We start from the raw sequence: 17,897 nt of genomic DNA, 5'->3' as shown, positions 1-17,897 counted from the left end.
GTACCTTTCCGTTGCATGGAATTTCGAGGAGCTCCTCGAAATTCCCAAATTCTCCTCGAAAGTACCATTCCGTGCTACAAATCTCCTCAAAAGTATCTTTCCCCATACATATATATATATATATATATATGTGTACGGTGGAAACTTCCAATATTACCTACTGGTGTTACTAAGATAACAAAATTTTTTTCGGCTCTCCTAACTGTAAAATACACCTTTACCTTTTAATTTATGTTAAGGTTGCTGCGATTTACCGACGGATATTGTAAATTTCTGAGCGAGTGCGGTACCACTCACGGTTAATTTACTCTTTTTACAGTTACTTTAAAATTAAAATGTTCATTCGTTACTTTAATTTAATTTAAAAAACCACATTTACATGTATATAAACATGTATTATTTTTCCGATAATAATCAAAATATTGATCTTGATCCTCTTGTTGTCATCCTACGACGTCCGGTGCCCCTAGCCCTGTGTTCACGGCCTTCTGGAGTCCATGCCTGACAACATCTTAAAATGGTGCCTACAGATCTGCCAATTCTTCTGGCAATTTCTAAAATCCGCCCTCTTTCAAAGTCACTAAGCTGAGGAATTTGACCAAATGTACGCACTCGCGGCATTTCTCGCCTTGCAAAAACACTTTTCCAACAAGTTTTCTAAAATTCAAAAGTCAAAATTTTCAATGTAAACAAAATTTCCTTACACTTGCAATAACCGAACCAGCAGCACAAAAAGGCAGAATACTGCATAGATAGGGCTGCAAATTTAATCATTTCTTATCTGACCCAAAACACATTTGCCTGCAAAAACTTATTGAAATAAAACTATAAATACTGGGTGTTTACCTTTCTTTGTCACGTAGTATACAACCTATCGCGTTGGCAGCTCTGTATGTCAAAAAGTTTGATATTTGTTATTTCATAAAAATCTGCAAAAGTGCAAAATAAAACATTTGGTCAGCCGAAAATCTAATACAAATGTACGGTAGGTATTTTACAGCGCTTCAACTAATCAACCAATTTTCGCTCTGTAAAATACCCCTACCGTACTCTAATGTAAATAACTATTAAATAACATTTGTAAACATTTCACAGCTCTACAATCTTAAAATAACTGAACATTGAACACAGATGTTCCATTGGTGTGTAAAGACAGGGTCGAAAAATTGTGTCCGAGATTAGAAAAAAATTAATTGTCATAATATGTTTCATAATCATAATAAGTTTTGGGAAAAAATCCAAAATCATTTTTAAAACAACAAACTTTTATTACAAATTTTATGTTTCTTGAAATAAGTGGATTATCTAACAACATAATTTAATTATTTAATTATATACATACAGGTGTCCCAGAGTTGCGAAAAAGCTCCATAACTTGTTTGTTATTAAAGATATCAACTTTTTCTTTATTCTAGATGATAGCTACGCTTCTACTGCATATTCGGAAAATATTGCAGTATACATAGAGAGTGTCCCAATATTATAAAAACACTAAAGTTATGTTTTTTTAAATGGAAACTACCCACTTTGATTTTATTTTTGAACTCTATGCTAAATTATGAATCAAATTTATACAGGTCGTTTTTGCTTATCTGCCATCGTTTTTAATCAGTGGCGCTTTTTTTACCAGAATTTCGAATTGCAGGGGTCCCTTCGAAAATTCGTACCTTCCAAATCGTTGCACATAAATTAAAATGATTGACGCTGTTTGATTTCTGAATGTTTGCTGCATCTGCTGAGTGTTTACTGAACAACTTGCTTAGTCGCATATGCCTACTGCGATTTTTTAAACATAACGAATTAAAAATGTTAAAAACTCATTTTTTTTCAAATGACACCCCATATTTATTATTACACTGATCGAAAGCTTTTTTGACAACAATATAAGGTTTGTATAGTCGAATCGGAAAATCTAGGGTGCTATCCTAAAGTCGCTAAATTTGGTGCAATTTTTCCGTTAAAAAGACAATACAAAAATCTAGTAGGCCTAACAAAAGATAATCACACAATATGGTCACTCCATAAAGATGAATCAACCAACAAAACAGTGTTTAACAATTAAACATTTAATTATTTTAGTGATTTTTAGTGTTATAAACTATATAACCCCTATATAAACCCTATACAGTTGGAAAGCTTGTCAAAAAAGCTTTCGACCAGTGCAATAATAAATGCAGGGTGCCACTTGAAAAAAATGAGTTTTTGACATTTTTAGTTTGTTAGATTTAAAAAATCGCAGTAGGCATATGCGACTAAACACGTTATTGAGTAAACACTTAACAGATGCGGCAAACATTCAGGAATCAAACAGTGTCAATTATTTTAATTTATGTACAACGATTTGGATGGTACGAATTTTCGAAGGGACCCCTGCACTGTCTAGGCTACTAGATTTTTGTATTGTCTTTTTAACGGAAAAATTGCACCAAATTTAGCGATTTTAGGATAGCACCCTAGATTTTCAGATTCGACTATACAAACCTTATATTGTTCAAAAGCTTGTCAAAAAAGCTTTCGACCAGTGCAATAATAAATACGGGGTGCCATTTGAAAAAAATGAGTTTTTAACATTTCTAATTACTTCTGTTTAAAAAATTCCAGTAGGCATATGCGACTAAGCAGGTTGTTGAGTAAACACTCAGCAGATGCAGTAAACATTCAGAAATCAAACAGCGTCAATCATTTTAATTTATGTGCAACGATTTGGAAGGTACGAATTTTCGAAGGGACCCCTGCAATTCGAAATTCTGGTAAAAAAAGCGCCACTGATTAAAAACGATGGCAGATAAGTAAAAACGACCTGTATAAATTTGATTCATAATTTAGCATAGAGTTCAAAAATAAAATCAAACTGGGTAGTTTCCATTTAAAAAAACATAACTTTAGTGTTTTTATAATATTGGGACACTCTGTATATATACCGCAATATTTTCAGAATAAGCAGTAGAAGCGTAGCTATCATCTACAATAAAGAAAAAGTTGATATTTTTAATAACAAACAAGTTATGGAGCTTTTTCGCAACTCTGGGACACCCTGTATGTATAGCGGCCCGTGCTGAATCTTAGTCAAAATTATACGGCGTACTTGGTCCCCATTTTGGACTGTCCATCCTCCGTCGTACACTTTTCGTGTCAAAAGTGCCCAAAAATCTTCAAATCATTTAATTTAATTATTTAGATATTCAAATCATTTACAAAATGAACCCGGCGGAGATTCCTGCAATATTGGGGTATTCGGACTAGCTGGTTATCTTTGGACATTTTTGTCTTTTGCGGTATTTTTGTCCACTTCTGGCCAAAATTCTAAAAATTATGCTACCGGAAGTCCGATTTTCCCTGGATAATTTCCTAACAGACACACCAACCTTCTGTTTAGCTATTCTTACCACTTTTCTGCACACTGGGGTGTGAAAAGCCATGGCCTTCCACTTTTCGGAAGGTTGATACAAGGAATACGGTGCTAGCTGATACATATATCTTGGTTTTGAAAATTACGTACTATTTCATTGGGCATTTGCCCAACTAAACTATAGATAATTCTTCTAATTTCCAATTTGTAGGACATTTTGCGCAAACTGACTTACGATATCACTAGGTATGTCATATTGAAACCAAGAGTTTTGTTTCCAAAGCCATCTCGATAAGTTTCATAGATATCTCATTATGTCCTCTTGAACTTTTCCCCAAAGCTTATGAAAGTATGTTACGCCCAAATATTTCGTTCACGATAACTTTTCAAAAAATACATTGATTTGAGTTATTTGTACAGAAAATTTGGTAGGGGCCCAAAGCCTGTTGGTTTTGGTACCATCTGGTACCAATGGTTTTTGAAATCGTATGCAATTTCCTTTGATTACGATAAGTTCCGCTAAAACGACAGATTGGAAAATATTTGTTCTAGTAAGGACTCAAACCCTTTTAATTTTGGTAGAAGTTGGATTAGCTATTTTGAAAATATGCGCTATGAATGAAAATCTCTATCAGAATTATAAAAAAAAAGTATGTGTTTCCATTTGAAAAAAATTTTTTTTGATAGTTTAGCCTTGAAGCACTTAGGGCTATACGTGAATTTATTAGGTCCTTTTGTAACCTACTCGCAACCATTTAATTTGGTGTATAAATAATTAAAATCCTCCGATAAATAAGGGAGTTATAGACTCGTCTTCTTTTTTGGGGACACTATATGTTTCTCCTTGCTGATATTTTTTTATTTTTTGATTTTGCGCACAACGCTCATGTATAATGAAAATAATTATGGTAATCAAATGCGAGAATAACTGAACACGTGATCAGATTGAACCAATCGAAGCTTCGGATTCATGGGTTAATTTAATTCGAATTAAATATTTAATTCTATTTCTAGAAATTGGCCCTATTCTTTTAATACCAGTACACTAATCAAAAAATAAAAGTTGTCACTTTTCCTGCTTTTCCAGATTCCGCATTATTATCGGAAATTTTTGTATTGTATAAGTACATATTAACTTACTGCATATAAATAATAAATAAATATACAGGATGAGTCGGGAGGAATGGCCGAAACTCAATGAATGTATTTAGACGTGAAAATAATGTTAAAAAAAACTCAGATGTTCTTATCGGATTTTCATTTGTTTTCAAGTTATAGCATAATTAAAAATTTTATCTAACATTCTACTTGTACCAAATTTTCGTTTGTTTTCATATTCAAAACATTTTGTAATCAGAGTATGTGCCATATGTGAGGCTAAAAAACATTTGGTAAATACACTCGTGGAGTTTCGGCCGTTTCTTCCAATTCACCCTGTATAATTCAGTAAGTAAAATGTTATTTAGTAAAGAAAATTTAAACATTGTTTTCAAATATAAAATGAATTAGGCCAATTTGTCAAATAATTTGAAAAAAAGAATTTGTGTTTTGGGGGAAGTCAACAAAAAAGTGTGTTGGCTTTTCAAGAATTTATGCGGCAGATATCCTGACACGTTTGCCGTGAGATGTGTAGAAAGTGAAAGAAAAACTCCATATTCTTATTAAAATGTTGTGTATTTATTAAAATAAATTCATCATGTATTCATTTATTCGCATTTAATTATTAAACAATTTCCAAAACAAACTAATAAGAATGTATGCCATAACATTTAAACACAGTTAAAAGACTGTTTCTTAATTTAAGTAGGTAAATTATACAAAATATTCCAGATCCCTTCGTCTTTGTTCAATGCAAATTTGCAAACGAGCACTTAAGAACGGCGCAGATTCATCAATCATTTATTTTCTCACGTTTTGGTTCATTTTTTTACACTTTTTTCTTTATCAACACAACAAAAATGTCATAGTTCAATTCAGGTGATCGGGCTGGTCATGTTTTCGTCAACCGCAACCGAACCTAAAACTTAACTTGATTGACCATTAAAAAAAACGTATTATTTTTTAAGCAAATGGCGTTCTATACAGGTTGATTCACATAGCCTGTTCGTTACGAAAATTGGTATACCACTATAGTCGACTGCTCCAAGTTCAAATAATAAAATATTATAATTTATAACGTATCCCAAGAAGAGTAAAATTTTGGCATACGTCAAAACTCATTGTATATGTGAAAACGTTTATTAAAAAAACATTTCAATAATTCTCCTTAAAAAAACTTTCTGATGCATTTTGATAAAGTTAACTTAAATATTTAGCAATATTTCAATTTTCAAAATGGCCCCATTTTTATTTCACATTTGGATTCTGCGTTAAATTTTAAGTATAGAACGTCCTACTAACACTTATCTGTCATCGTTTTTGACCTGTAATTTTTTTCGCAAAAAAGCGAGGTTGCAACCATCGAAAATAAATAATTGATTTTTTTTATTCAATTCCTAAAGGTTTAGCCGATCTTTTGAGCCATTAGTGACATTTTTTTATGTTTCATACGCCTACTGTAATTTTACAAAATTGATAATCAAAAAACGTCTAAAACTTCATTTTTTTAAATAGCAACTACCATTTTTGACACTAGATATAAATGTAAAATTTAATTTTAAGGCCACTGTTACTAACATTATGCGTGCCTATTTCCAGCCGTTTTGGCGTAATTTCAATTTTTTTAAATAAATTATTCTCTTTTTTTTATCAAGCAATAGTTTTATTTGAATTTTTATTCAAAAATAGCATTGCAATAAATAGTAGATAACAACAAAATAATAAAAAATAAGCCAATTAACAAATAGTTATTTTTGTATTAAGTGCGCAAAGTGATTGTTTTTTGTTGGGGCATGAGAATGAGTTTTTGGTCGAGACCGTCAGGTCGAGACTTCAAACTCATTCGAATGCGCCAACAAAACAATCATCTTGCGCACGAAATACAAACACTATTTTTTCTACAACAGCATTTTAAAATTTTTGAATTTTTTAATTTTTGTAAAATTTTCCTTGGATGCTAAAATATTCGTCAAAAAGTTTCCTTGGGTGCTAAAATATAACTATTTTAGCATCCAAGGAAACTTTTTGACAAATATTTTTTCACTATCAAAAATGACATACTTTGCGACTTGATAACGATGCATAAATGTCACGTTTTTTTGACAGTTGTAGAAAAAGAATATTTTAATGCAAATGTATGCACCCTTTTCAATGAAAATATTTTTTGTTAATTTGCTTTTTTTTATTATTACGTTGTTATCTACTGCTTATTGCATGCGATTTTTGAATAAAAATTCAAATAAAACAATTGCTTGATTAAAAAAAAGAATATTTTATTCAATAAATTCAGGAATTCAATTAAAAAAATCAATATTTTTTTTCCAATGGTTCAGGAGTTATACATTTTTTAATGAAGCCCTGCAACCCCGCTTTTTTCAAAAAAGATGACATAGGTCAAAAACGATGATAGATAAGTGTTGACAAAAGGACGTTTCAAACTCAAAATTTAACGTAGAATCGAAATATGAAGTCAAAATGGGGGCTTTCTATTTCAAAAAACCAAGATGGCGTCGATTTCCGGTATTTCCGGAAGTGCCCCCATTTTGAAAATATTTCATTTGAACTTGCAGCAGTCGATTATAGTGAACTACCAATTTTCATATTAATACGATTTTGGGAAATCAGAAAGTTTCTAACGAACGGGCTACGTGAATCAGTCTGTATTTTTATTTGTGTAGGTACTGTAGGCTCCAAGAATCGAGTGGAGGCTCCATTTTTACATGGTCATTATGTATGTATAAATGACTGTCCCATCGTAGTTGGTGTTGAAAACCCACACGTGCCGCAGCCTCGCAACGTTAGACATATAGTAATAAAACCGCCCCCTAGTGCCCGCGTATTTTAAATAGCAGCTTCCAATTGGCTTATTAAAAACGTGCGCAGACTTTTGAAAGCCTGATGTACAGTCGATGGACAAATAAAACTGGGACAAAAATGACAATCCCATAAGTCAAAATTTACAAATTTGCATCGTTTAATTACGGCTTTATCACAAATAGGTTAACTTCGGTACGACGTATTATATTGAAACTGACAAATACATTGACAATTCACTAGTCGGATTTACATAGATTAAATTTTAAGTGTCCCAGTTTTATTTGTCCATCGACTGTACATCCACAAAAATTTCTTGACGGCATTTCATTAGTTTTAACCTCGCTTCGGCAGTTTGACCACGTGTTCATGTTTGGAGAAGATGTGTACGTCAATGAATGCAACATTTTTCTCAGTCTATCAACTATATCACATTCTTGTAACAATGACAAATGGCAAAGAAGCTGCTTCATTGTGAAACAGGCTTCGGCGTATATCGTTCTGCGCAACTAGGCCACATCCCCTTTTTTTATTACTATATCTGTTCGTTGGCCGGACTTTAGTAGAGAGATTTCCACTACCGCCAGTATCGCCACCTGTCGGCGATACTAATCTCACTCATGTCACAAGGCTTGCGGTACATCCAACAATTTTTACATTTTTTAAGTACTAATATGTCCAAAAATTAAGTGCTTGAAAAAAATGTTATGTAATTATGTTATCAATAAAATCTGTCAACTTGGAAAATAAAAATTTTGAACTTAATACATAGTGTTGGCTTCTTATAAAGAATTTTTCATATTGATAAAACCAGTAGACAATAATGACGTTTTCGCAGATTTTATACCTGTACAAACATCCTAATTTACAGTTAAAGAACATAAATTTAAAATATTTTTTTTGCTTTGCAAATGTATTGTTAGTTGCGTTTTCAATTCAGCCAGGCTTATCACTCGTGAAGTACCCCGTATAGGTAAATTGTTTCCTTTAAAATTGGAGATAAGTAAAAAAACTTACCGGCCTTTTATTATAAAAAATTTAACAAAACATTAGGCGACAACTAAATGTCTATTTTTTCTATAATTGCTTTCAAAACTAAATTTATAAAATTTAAAATTTTAAAGGAAATCTGAAGTATCAACGCAGTGACCATGTTGCTAGGTAACTAATAAAAAACAATGTGTGAAGTGAAAAACAGAAAAGCTTATGGGTGTGAAATCGCATTTCACACACTGTTGTTATGTATGGTTTCTATAGTTTCAATCTTACAACAGTGTAAAAAGAAAATTGCATGTAAGAAAATGATCCACTTCACGCATAGATAACTGTGCGTCAATATCAATTTTTTGAATCAATTGTAGAAAAAAATTATTGTCAGTATAGTATTACCTTCAAAACAGTTCTGCAAGATATTTATATCTTTTTCGCTTATTTTCTTTATAATAAGTAACATTTCTTCATATGTCGTTTCTTCTTTATTTTCTTCATGCGGTTAAACCTTCATGATTTCTTCATTCGTTTAATTGCCATAATTGGCTAACACTTGATCCACATTCCTGCATTGCACATTGATACAAGCCAATCTGTCCACCACAGTGGAAAATATCACTAGGATCGTAACCAAGTTTCAAAGAGACCTCGTGTATTGCGACGTGCTGTATACAGGGTGGTCCAACACTTACCATTTTTGCGATTACGCGGTTTCTAATTATCAAAAAAAATTACGCTTGGCTAGGAAGAGACACACATATGGAGCTATAAGCCTGTTCCATTATTTTATTTATTACCAATTGGGTTTCGCGCCAGGAGGCGATAAATAGAAATTAATCAAAATTCGAGATTTTTTTTTATCTAAATAGGTTCAAACTAATACAGAAAACAGAAATCTGAAAATAAAAAAAATTAAAACGCATCACATTGCCGATTATTTGCAATTAATGAAGGTGCCGCACAACTGACAGGAATTTATGACGTAGTTACGCTAACTGCCTAATCACAAACCAAACCAGAAGTAAGATTTACAACACCCCATCGCCAAACTACAGGTACTTACCCTATCAGGGCCGAACTCGGCTATTTTACGCCAGCAACTTCGGCAAACATTCTGAAGAAATTTTCAAATAAATTACGTAATGAAGTTGAAATTATTCAATATTCAGTTTTCTAAAATATCTATTTTTCATTTAAAGAAAAACCCTTTACGGATGAAAAGTTGCTGCGAATCGTTTCTACAATACACTGGAATTTCACCGGTACTGACCTGAAGAATGGTTTGGGGGAGCCGACAGCCCTGCGTCAAAAAGATTTATTGGGGGGCAATCACATTACGAGGTGTCTTATTCAGCTCTACCATAAGCGGTCTTGGATTCCAGCTTTCTTTAACTTGATATTTGACCGCAATTTTCACTATTACTTAATTATAATTCAAAGTCGGAAGTGGATCAATCAAAAAGGTGAGGAGTTCTGTAACTAGTAGAGAAAAAAATTTTTCAATATTTGAACCAATTTGATATTAAATCACTATAAAGTTAGCTCCATCACAAAAATTTAATTGAAAAAAATTGATCATGCTCAATCATAGAATATTAATTGTAGATTGTGCCTACGGAGTTTCAGAATTTTTGGACAATTATTAAATGTATAATCGCAAAAATGGTAAGTGTTGGACCACCTGTATATGTAATGATCCAAAGGAATTAATGAACTGGTTCGATAGACCTATCAGAGAAAGATGAAGCCGTTGTCGAAATTACCATAAGACGATAATAAATGAAGCAGGTTGGGAGCAAGGGACAAGTTGACCGACCGGATGTGTGCTTCCGTTCCCAGAATATCACCTTGCGAATACAGCTTTAGGTCTACTGATGACCGACATTGGCGTTTTTTTACAATCACGTACATTTCGTTGAGCATTTAGTTACCTACGTAGGCAACCCAAAATACATCACTCCGATTCACAACGGTAAAAATTTTAAGACAGGAAATAATTAAGTGTTTAATAGTCTGAAATAGTTATTTGCAATTTAGTAAATCAATTAATTTTGACTAATATTAATTAATTGATTATAAAATCACAAAAAATTGAATTTGCTGAATTTTCCCGATCAACGTTTTTTTAAGAAATTAGAAGAAATATTTCATTCAAGGTGTTTGATCATTTATTTAAAAAAAAATAATAAAAAAACCTAAAGTAATTGAAGCAAATATCAATTAGTTTTTATACTACTCTACTTACACATAACAATGTGATGTTACATATTTTAATTTAGAAACTGCACAAAGAAGAGTACATTGGACTGTAATAATTTATATTTTTATTTTTCACTTTAGTATAATTGCATGATAGCTCCTAGGATACGAAATACGTAAACATGTCCATAACAACCGGGGAATAATACAGGGCGTAATAAGAATAAGCGGGCGTAATGAATTCATAACGCCCTCATCAATTCAAAATTGCAAAGATGCCGATTTTTTTTTTTTTTTTTAAGAACACGTAAGTACATATAGTGAAAAATAAAATCTTGTACAGGGTGAGATGAGTTGTATCGTCAGTGGGAAAACATCCACTTCTAATCAATTTAAAATTTTCAAAAAATTCAGGAATGATTGTGTATCACTCTAGAACAGTCTGTAAAAATTTCAAAATTTTTAATAAAACAGGTAAAGATTTTGTTTTAATTCAATAACTGATACATTAATTTACATAATTTTTCACTGAGAGTCCTTTCAAAAATTCACGAAAAATTTGGTGTCATTGAAATCATGAAAACATCACCGGTTTTTGAAATAAATGGAATTTGATATTAAAGCCTAAAATTTAGCTATGATTTATTATTAAATTGGGCGGTCAGTTCCACAAAAGAAGTTGACGTAGGTTATTTATGATACCCTTTAGGGACTTAAGAATTACTAGAAAAGTGGTCAACAGATGTTCCCAACAATGAGATATTTATTTATGACACTGCAGTTGTAAATCTTGGTCATTTTTCGCTCTTAATGTTAAAATTGGAATAATTCAAAAACGAATAATTTTCTTTTGATGCGAATTTCGTAAATGTGTTCTTTGAATTAATTGTGAATTATGAGCGTGTACGAAAAAAAATTTTTTTTTGCTCAAAATCGATTTTTTTAATTTTATGGCTCTGAATTAAGTGATAAGTGAAAATTGATTACACACATTTGAAGTCTTATATCAAGGGAATGTAACCCTAAAGTTTCTTAATTTTTACTATTTTTTTAATAGGGTTAATCGTGCTGACGATAAAACTCATCTCACCCGGTATGCACCACGGCGTCACCGAATGATTACGCCCATCGAACGATATCCATCTCTCGGGCTAAAGCCCTCGAGCTGGATTCATCGTTCTCCGGGCGTAATCATCGTTGTAACGCCCTTGGTGCATAAATAGCTATTTCGAATAAAGTGTAGATTATACAGTGAGTTTTTTTAAGACTGGCCATAGGGTTTTACATGCTAATTTTTCAACCCCCTGTTAACTTTTGTTCCGATAAAAATATTCAAACCATTTTTGGAACAAAGTTGGAAGATTTTTTAAACTATCGGATAGATTACAATTTAATATCCCAAACCGTCGAAAAAGTTGTGAAAAAAATATTTTTTAGGGCGCCGAAATCGGCCGAAATAATAGTACGTCGAGCGGCCGCCAGAGTAGCGCCATTGTCGGCTCAATCAGCACCTGACGATCTCTAATTTTGGACGCTTTTGGCGCGCTAAAAATATTTTTTTTACAACTTTTTCGACAGTTTGGGATATTGAATTGTAATCTACCCGATAGTTTAAAAGATCTTCCAACTTTGTTCCAAAAATGGTTTGAATATTTTCATCGGAACAAAAGTTAACAGGGGGTTGAAAAATTAGCATGTAAAACCCTATGGCCAGTCTTAAAAAAAACTCACTGTATAACGTTAATAGACTGTGGTCCATCCTAATAAAGAGTAATATATTTTTGTTATTAGGTATTTAAATTTTAGCTGTTCAGTTTAGAACTCGAAGGAAATAGAATTTTTGCAGCGATAAAAATTATTTAATGCACATTATACGCCCTGAACAGGTGGATGGTCGTGCCGTAATTCGAGGCAAAAAATTTAAATTATCTTTCATCGACCATAAAAAATGTATAAAAGGGACTAACATTACGAGAGGGATGAAATGAAGCGTAGGAGGTCGACGTCGATAGAAATAATAAAAAGTAGGGTGAATATCGAAACGACTTGGAAACTTTTCGAATATTTTGTAGAATCTCACGACACGATTTAACTAGACGTGAAGCGAGCCGCTGCGATATTTCGTACTGAAATTGGTCTCGTGAAGTAATAGGTATAAAAAAAATATAGGACGAGTCGTTAAAAATCATGTTTATTGGTGCAATACAATCAGTGAAATTTTTGAACTAATTACTAAACAATGGCTGGTGTTATACCTTGAAATTGCAACATTGATAATTAAGATCTTTGTGAGAACGTTCTTAATAATAGGTAATAGTAATTATTAAACGCGTGTGTGTAAAATTGAAAATATTATTATGTTTAGATACGAAAATGTGTACCTACTTTGGCAAAAATAATTTTTAGAAGTACATATGTAGTTCAAATATATAAATAAAATAAAATTTTACAACCGATGACGAAAATAATTATATTTTGATAATATTATTTCTTCTAAATTTCTTGTTATAGTGTGCTCTAAGTATTTTTTTTTTTTATATTTGTTTAACTTTTTTTTTAATTCTTTGTTGTTTTAAAACTTTGTTAAAGGTAATATCCTTTTCATATGCCGCAGATCTCAGTAAAATAATAACAATATGTAGATGTTTTTAAAATTTTTAAATAGCAAAAGTCTTTTTTGTTGCTAAATAAGCTTTTTGTTCGACACTGTCAGAATTTGAGAATTTTCTCCTATATGAACAGATTTTGATAAATGTCACAACTTGTCAAAACGAAACGTCAAGCTAATTTTAAAGGTTTTAAGCGATTTGGAGCCTTTAAGGGGCTCGTCGAACAAAAAAACGTTGAATTCAACTCGTTCGTGTGTAAATTGGGCCTTTTTTGGCACACGTGGGCCACTTTAAAACGCGAGTGAAACGAGCGTTAAATAAACTACTATTTTCTTTAAAAAAAATTAAATCTGAAAAACAGCATTGAAATATGTGTAGAAACTAATATCATTTAATATCATTTATTAATATAAAAAATTAAATATGTTTTTCTAATAATTTTGGTACAGGGAGGAAAGTAATTTCCATCTTTTAAAGAATATAAATATTATGAAAATTAAAGAACTGAGTCAGTGTCGATCTTATCCATACACAATGTACCTTCACTCTATTCAGAATTTTTTCATTTGAAAATAAAAAATTGTTGGAGTGAAATCCTCTACATGGAAGTATGACGTAATATGTTTATGAGGATCACGTCAAAAACATTTTTACGTGCAAGACCTTTAACACAGTGCAACATGCTATTAAACGGGTACACGTGATTTACGCTGAATTCTGTATGGTACTTAGAAGTACCTTCCTGTGGGGTCTATTAAAAATAATAATTACTTTGAACGAGCCAATCGGGGGGGGGGGGTCAACATGAAAAGAATTTTATCGTTTTCCCTTTTTTAGATTTGATTTTTTTAACAATAATTTATCAGAAAAAATAATTTACTAATTTTTCTTAAAATTATTATGTCTTTGAAGTATTAAATGATTTTTGCACTACTAGTAATAAAGTCTAGCGTTATCGGTTGTCATAGAACACTGAGAAGTTTCATTTTTCTACGTTGGCCCAGTGACAGGTAAATAATTTTTCATTATTAACCAGTGGTGAATAATGGAACAACCGTCACCTAGCAACGAAAGATTGTCGTCTATTTCATTGGTTAACGTAGACGATTTTCATACCAACTGTCAAGAAGTGACAACTCGAACCCGTCGCATCCGACAAAATAATTTGATTAATAATTATTATCAGAAAGGGTTTTAAGGTATGTAGTAGTGAAAAAAATAGTATATAAACCACGGTGGAGAAGTCCCTTATAGCCTTCGCGCCTTACAACCCTCGGCGCGCCTCGGGCTCTAATCTTGGCGCTCTGGCTATAATCATGAACTTCTCCACCTTGGTATATAATATACTATTATTAAAATTCTGTTCAGTTTCAAAATGTAAATGTGACGTAAATCGTTCTCACGCAGATTTTTATTTGAGCAATATTTTTATTTATTTGTCGAATATTGTTCGCAGAATATACTTACAGGCTGTTTGATGAAAAACGCCTCAACCCATAACTTTTTTATTTATTACCCGATTTCAATGAACAAAAAAATCAAAGATATGGTTTTTCAAGCGCTACAAAACAGCCATTAAATATATTTTTTTTGGCGTTATCTTCAATAGCTAACGATAGTCAACTTTTTTTTTTAAATAGACACATGTAGTTTTGTAGGCATGGTCTGGTAAGGTTTTTTTTTATGAATCTAATGATGTATTGAAAGTTATCATTTGGTTCATAGCTAACTGAAAAAAAAATAAAACAATTTTTTGTGGTTCAGCTTATTATAACATTTTTAAGAGTGCCGTGAAAAACAATCGGAATACAAAGTACGATGAATGTCATCTAAACGTCAGCTTAGAAATTTTGATCTGCTTTTTTAAACTTTTTTTATTTACCTAAGTATAAAATAACACTGTCAGTCATGCAGGGTAGCAGTCATTTGACTATTATTTTATGTTCGAGTGTAATAAAAATCGTAATTAGTCAAAAACAAAAATAAAAAAAAAAAATAATAAAAATAATAATAATTATTATTATTCATGTTTTCCAAGAAAATTATATTAAAACTCTTCAAGATTGCACCTGAAAATTTTCAAACTCACACTTGACATTTGTTGCTATTTGTATTTCAATTGTTTTTCACGGCACACTCGAAAATTTCATAATAAGCTGAACCACAATAATTTTTTTTTTTTCAGTCAGCTATGGACCAAATGATAACTTTTAATACATCATTAGATTCAGAAAAAAATACTTTACCAGACTAAGCCTAAAAAACTACATGTGTCCATTTAAAAAAAAAAGTTGACTATCGGTAGCTACTGAAAATAACGCCAAAAAAAATTTTTTTTATGGCTGCTTCGTAGCGCATGAAAAACCATATCTTTGTTTTTTTTGTTCATTGAAATCGGATAATAAATTAAAAAGTTATGAGTTGAGGCGTTTTTTATCAAACAGCCTGTATACAGTGTGAACATAAAGTTTGGAACAAAATTCATAATAACATTATGTGATGTTTTTAGGAATTAATTAATTGACGATATTTAAAGACTTTACGGTATACTGGGTCGTAAATATCTGTTTATTTATCTCTGGTTCTACGTGTAAAGTCATGACGTCTCTTTTAAAACATTGGTTTTAAGTTTTAATACATTTTTAAAGCAGCTTTAACTTCTTTATTCTCAACGAAATATTTCAGTTGTGTATTTTAAAAGATTTATATTAGTATAGTACCACAGCAATATAAAGAACAACAGCGAAGATTCCCAACTATAGTTGATTTTTGGAGAGAGTTTGTTTGCGTTCTGTCTTATACGCAAAGAAAAACATTTATAGAGCAACGAGATGTTCCAGATATAGACGAATCGAGGTTAAAAATAACAGGCTCAGCTCTGTGTACCATTCATAGAGGTTTCTTCTTGGGTTTCTCTCTATCTAGGTCTTAAGATTTGGCTTCATACTGAATTTTAAATTAGGTATTATGTTATTTATGGTTGGTAAGAATAAACAAAAAAATTAAAGTTACAAAACTAAAAGACTGTCTCAGCAAAAACATGTCTAATGCCAATTTGAAAAGGACGATTTCTTGATTTTCGCGAAGAATTTGACAAAATTTTAAGAAAATTTATAACCACGGATGTAAACTGGATCATTTGGTTATTACTCGTCGACACAACCGATAGAAAAGAAGCCTCAAAGCAGTAGGAGCATGGCAACACTTCGTCTCTGCAAAGGGCTAAAACATCATCCACCGGAAAGATCATAGTTTCAGTTTTCCAGGATCCCAGAGAAATAGATTAAACCTCTACCATTTTGTGAGAATTTTTTAGGTCCGCTTGAAAGAAAAATTCTCACAAAGAGTCCACGATGACAAAATGGTTGTTTAACCACAATCGTAACGTAGACGTAGGCGGTTGTATACTTGGCCCAACCAACAAATATAGTAATAAAACCGCCCCCTAGTGCCCGCGTATTTTAAATAGCAGCTTCCAATTGGCTTATTCGAAATGTGCGAGGATTTTCGAAAGCCTGATGTTGATGTACATCCACAAAAATTACTGACGGCATCCGGCATCTCATTCGTTTTAACCTCGCTTCGGGAGTTTGACCACGTGTTTATGTTTGTTTGTTTTCCTTGGCATTTTTCGATTTGTATTACAAAATAGTTTTTTTTAAGACTTATAAGAATGATAAATGGCAAAGAACCTGCTTCATTGTGAAACAGGCTTCGGCGTATATCGGTCTACGCAACTAGGCCACATCCCCCTTTTTTTATTACTATATCTGTTGGTTGGGCCAAGTATAGTATCAGACAGAACGTTGTGGCAGCTCACTCGATCGGTAGACACATTCACGGGAAGAAGTTAATGAGAAGCACTAACAATTTTCTCCAAAATAGTCCACTAAGTTGTTCTGAATTTCCGAAATCAACAGTGCACTTATGAGACCTCTTAAGACGTGCAATGGTCTACCAGACGATTGAGAATATAAACCTGCTCTGCTAGCACATCAGACCAGCTTACAGCAGTTCATCACCCGAGTCATTACGCGCATCCTGAACAAGTTACTCTACTTGATTCTTTTCTCACTTCTCAATTATTGTCTTTGTTATTTAAATAAATTAGTATTTTGTTGCCCAATCATGTGGCATCCGTTCTTACAATCATACCCGTCACTGCCACATCCTCATCAACTCCGCTACGAACGCGGGAATATGGGTTCTTCGGGCTTTTTCCAGTTCCTTAAATGAAAAACTTCTCAGCTGAACCGATTTTTTTTTAATTGAGAAGTTACTGCAATTAGTGCGGAGTATTTTATTCACTTAGAAGAAACATCATCAGGAGAAATAGAAAAGTAAATTGTCACTTGGTTGGAATTATAGCTGCTTTTTTTTTGCAAAAGTTGTAAAGAAGGGATAATTTGCAACCGAATTGCTTTGCATCGACACAAGTCATTTTCTCAACGAAAATTATGATTTATCATTACATACTTTTGTTGAAAATTTATTAGCTTCTCATTTAAATTTGTTATCGACTTATTTGGTGTAATTTTTGCGTTTACAGCAGTTTTAAGATTTAGCATTATTCTCTCATTATTTACATGAGAAATTACAAAAACTGGAGAAACATTAGATAGCGGAGAAAAGTACTTGTTGCGCCACCTGAACATAACGATCTGAAATAAAACCACGGAAAAGAAGTTCTCTTTAAAAAGAGCCTCATTTGTAAATAACGAATAGAGCAATTACTTCAGGAACTCGGTTTTATTTTGATTTTATTTTATCATTAGCGTTTGTTTATGCGTTGTGAATGCAGTGCTCCATTCGCAAAGATTTATTCTTTTGCCTCTCAT

At 32.2% G+C, this 17,897-nt stretch overlaps 1 protein-coding gene across 4 annotated transcripts in view; it reads left to right on the top strand.

The window, feature by feature from the left end:
• The window catches only part of LOC138133433 (uncharacterized), a 201,597-nt gene that overhangs the window by 98,026 nt on the left and 85,674 nt on the right, over positions 1–17,897 (top strand). The window lies entirely within an intron of this gene.

The sequence above is a fragment of the Tenebrio molitor genome, chromosome 6 (genome assembly GCF_963966145.1).
Source record: "Tenebrio molitor chromosome 6, icTenMoli1.1, whole genome shotgun sequence".
NCBI classification, from domain to species: domain Eukaryota; kingdom Metazoa; phylum Arthropoda; class Insecta; order Coleoptera; family Tenebrionidae; genus Tenebrio; species Tenebrio molitor.
Note: the sequence above shows the minus strand (reverse complement) of the source record. Positions and strands in the feature narration are given on the sequence as shown.